General features: G+C 52.5%; 1 pseudogene; it reads right to left on the bottom strand.

The window, feature by feature from the left end:
- The window catches only part of LOC105519228, a 7,799-nt pseudogene that overhangs the window by 2,248 nt on the left and 1,213 nt on the right, over window positions 1-4,338 (bottom strand).

Here is a 4,338-nt window from a genome sequence, read left to right as displayed (position 1 = left end):
CTGCACTCCAGTCCGGGCGACAGAGCGAAAAAACGCCTCAAAAAAAAAAAAAAAAAGAAGAGGGAGTATCTAAAGGACAGTGAGAATGGGGTGGGGGTAGATGGGGCAATTTAGCCAACTCCCTGCCCAAGAGCTCAGAGACTTCAGATCTTACCTTACTTTCCTCCTCCTTACCTCTTCCGCTTGGCTCATAGGGCTCCAGGTGGGATCCTCTGGCCTAGAGGGAAGAAAAGGCTTAGGGTTTGGGAGTTGGAGCTGAAGACTATTCCCTCCCTCTCTCTACCCAGCCTCTCTGGGTGCACCTGGGAGCCCATGTCCTCCAAGGCTCAGGCTGTGGTAGGGTGCTGAGCACAAGCTCCCTGTAGTAACTCCAGGAGTTTGGCCAGAAAGAGGGGGACAGGTGTCTGGGGATGTCCTTCACAGGACCGGCAACAGCCCTGGCTGGCCACCCACAGCTGGGACCCCAGAGGATCCAGCAGGTACTGTAGCTACAACACAGCAGTTCCCACAGATGGTCCCTCCTCAAACCCAGTCACAGACAGCTCCAACCTGAAGCAGCCTAGAGTCTCAGCAGGACACACAGTGGGGACAAAGTGACGTGGTATCTATGGGTAAGGGCATAAGTCCAAGTCCCCACTCCCAAGGTTTCTTATCTGTGGCCTGGAACAAACCCCTTCACTTCTCTGGGCCTCAGTTTCCTCATTTGTAAATAGGGCTCTGGATAATCCCAACCTTAAGGGCTGACACTATCCCATTACTGTACTTAATGTGCAAGTTAGAAAAAGACACTCAGCTTGGCACAGTGACTCCTGTCTGTAATCCCAGCTCTTTGAGAGGCCAAGGCAGGAGGATCACTTGAGCCCAGGTGTCCAGACCAGCCTGGGCAACATAGTGACACCCCATATCTTAAAAAAAAAAAGGTCGGGCATGGTGGCTCACACTTGTAATCCCAGCACTTTGGGAGGTCGAGGCAGGCGGATCACAAGATCAAGAGATCGAGATCATCCTGACCAACATGGTGAAAACCCGTCTCTACTAAAAATACAAAAATTAGCTGGGCATGGTGGCGCATGCCTGTAGTCCCAGCTACTTGGGAGGCTGAGGCAGGAGAATCGCTTGAACCCAGGACGCAGAGGTAGCAGTGAGCAGAGATTGTGCCACTGCACTCCAGCCTGGGGGACAGAGCAAGACCCTGTCTCAAAAAAACAGAAAAGAAGGCCGGGCGCGGTGGCTCAAGCCTGTAATCCCAGCACTTTGGGAGGCCGAGACGGGCGGATCACGAGGTCAGGAGATCGAGACCATCCTGGCTAACACGGTGAAACCCCGTCTCTACTAAAAATACAAAAAAATTAGCCGGGCGAGGTGGCGGGCGCCTGTAGCCCCAGCTACTCGGGAGGCTGAGGCAGGAGAATGGCGTGAACCCGGGAGGTGGAGCTTGCAGTGAGCTGAGATCCGGCCACTGCACTCCAGCCTGGGGGCAGAGCGAGACTCTGTCTCAAAAAAAAAAAAAAAAAAAAGAAAAGAAAAAGACCTTCCTTAAGTTCCTTCTACCTTCTAAGTCATGATTAGAACAAGATACTTTACTGCCATCTGCTGGAAACTGACAAATATGCAAATCTACAATGTCCAGGCTGTGAATACAGTACCGTCTCTGTAGATGTGGGATCCTTATGCAGTGTACAACGTTCACATCCATACATGGCGGTCCTGTCTATCTTATAGGATTGGTGTAAAGAGTAAATAAACTAACATACTTAAAGCATTTAAACCAATACCTGGCACAGAGTAAGCACTATTTACATGTAGCTGTAGTCATCATTTGTTATTATATGCCTCCCTATTCTAGGTGTTGGAGACAGCAGTGACCAAAATATATCTGTTGAGACTAGGGGCTGGGTCAGGAGACAGTCCCACTACCTCCTCCCTGCAACATATTCATATGGTCACACAGCTACCCTCATACATGGAGACCACTGAATTCTCTCAAAACCTCCAACTGCAGAAAGAAGCAAATACAATACTCACCAGGAGATCATCTGGGGTGTAGAGGGTGTCATCATTTTTGTTTCCCTACAATTCAAGGGTAAGGAGGAGAATCAGATCTTGGAGGGAAAGAGGCTGACCCTTCCTCAAACACACCCCCTACCACGCCCCATCAATTGGCCCACCCCTGTCTGCTGGCTCCACTCCCCACTCACTAGTATCTTCAGAGGGACGCAAGGAAGTAAAAAGGCTCCCTACAGCAGAGGGGCATTCCTAGGTCCCCTCAGGGCTGTACAAGCAGGAGGATGATCCACAGAAGCAACACCGGCACCTTGCTCACTCCCAGGCATTCTCTGGTGCTTGACCTGGGGTTCTGGAAGACAGAGGTACAGGAAGGTGGAGCAGACTGGAGGACTGAAGTGGGTGAGGGGAACTCCCCCTCCACCTCCCCCCGCCGTCCTATCCCGATTGTTCCACTCAAGCCACAGATAATTCAGGGAGTGTGCCCACAGAGGCTGGGGAAAGATGGTGACCCCGAAGTCGGGAGGGCCTAGGTCACAGTGCTCCCTGACTCCCAAGCTCAGGGACGATACAAGACTTAGCAAGAGTGTGAAGATCAATCTGGAGAGACTAGAGAACCTGAACTCCCCTGCCCAACAGGCCCTTAAGACAGTGCAGGCTAGGCCGATAGCCTTGGCTCACACCTGTAATCCCAGAACCTTGGGAGGCCGAGGTGGGCTTGAGGTCAGGAGTTCAAGACCAGCCTCGCCAAGATGATAAAACCCTGTCTGTACTAAAAAATACAAAAATTAGCTGGGCATGGTGGTGCATGCCTGTAATCCCAGCTACTCGGGAGGCTGACACAGGAGAATTGCTTGAACTCAGGAAGCAGAGGTTGCAGTGAGCTGAGATCAAGCCACTGCCCTCCAGTCTGAGTGACAGAGCGAGACTCCATCTCAAAAAAAAAGATAAATTGGCCAGGCACAGTGGTTCACGCCTATAATCCCAGCACTTTGGGAGGCCGAGACGGGCGGATCACGAGGTCAGGAGATCGAGACCATCCTGGCTAACACGGTGAAACCCCGTCTCTACTAAAAATACAAAAAAAACTAGCCGGGCGAGGTGGCGGGCGCCTGTAGTCCCAGCTACTCCGGAGGCTGAGGCGGGAGAATGGCGTAAACCCGGGAGGTGGAGCTTGCAGTGACCTGAGATCCTGCCACTGCACTCCAGCCTGGGCGACAGAGCGAGACTCCGTCTCAAAAAAAAAAAAAAAAAAAAAGTGGTTCTCCTGCCTCAGCCTCCCTTGTAGCTGGGATACAGGTGCCTGCCACTATGCCCAGCTGATTTTTGTATTTTTAGTAGAGGCGCGGTTTCACCATGTTGACCGGTCTGGTCTTGAATCCTGGGCTTGAGTGATCCTCCCGCCTTGGCCTCCCAAAGTCCTGGGATTATAGATGTGAGTCACTGCACCTGGCCTCTGTCTCAAGTATTTTGGAAACTTCATGCCTGCCTTTATCTCCTTTTTGTCTGAGGGTTGGCCTCTCTGCCTCTGTCACTGGGCTTGTTTTGGGGGTCCATCTCTTGACTGTCCTGGTCTCTCCCTTTTCTCCTCTTCTCCCTTGGCCTTTTCATCTTTCTCTCCTTCTCCACGTGTGCCTATGTTTCTCTGGGCTGTCTCTGTGTCCCCCCGGGTCAGACTCTAGGGACTTCCTCCCTCCCTCCTCACAGCCCCTCTCCCGCCTCACCCTTTTAGAGCTGGACTCCAGGCTGGATTTTCCCTCTGGCCCCAGACCTGCCCTCCAGTGTCTCCGTGTCTCCACCCTCTTTGGCAAGGTGTGCCACCACATCCTTTTGAACCTTGGATCCCAGACCCTGTACTGCCAGAGAAACTGAGGCAACTGTGGGCTCCCTGTAGCCCTGAGAGAGGAATCTCTGGGCTGGGGAGAATCTTGATAGGGAGAGAGGCAGGGACATCTGCTGGCAGCCAGAGGACAACCCAATCCTGGGGTCCCTTAGGTGGGGTTGGGGGCTGGGGATAGAGAATTCTGTGGGGTGGAGGCCTAAGTGGAGGGTGATTTGGGGGAAAGGAAAAAGATGACTGGGAGATTCTGGAGAAAGAGATTCTAGGGGCCGGGCGCGTGGCTCACGCCTTTAATCCCAGCACTCTGGGAAGCTGAGATGAGTGGATCACTTGGGGTCAGGAGTTCGAGACCAGTCTGGCCAATATGGTGAAACCCCGTCTCTACTAAAACTACAAAAATTTGCCAGGCGTGATAGTACATGCCTGTAATCTCAGCTACTAAAGAGGCTGAGGCAGGAGAATCACTTTAACCCGGAAAGCAGAGGTTGCAGTGA

Source organism: Colobus angolensis, unplaced genomic scaffold (assembly GCF_000951035.1).
Source record: "Colobus angolensis palliatus isolate OR3802 unplaced genomic scaffold, Cang.pa_1.0 Scaffold34, whole genome shotgun sequence".
Classification (NCBI taxonomy): Eukaryota; Metazoa; Chordata; class Mammalia; order Primates; family Cercopithecidae; genus Colobus; species Colobus angolensis.
Note: the sequence above shows the minus strand (reverse complement) of the source record. Positions and strands in the feature narration are given on the sequence as shown.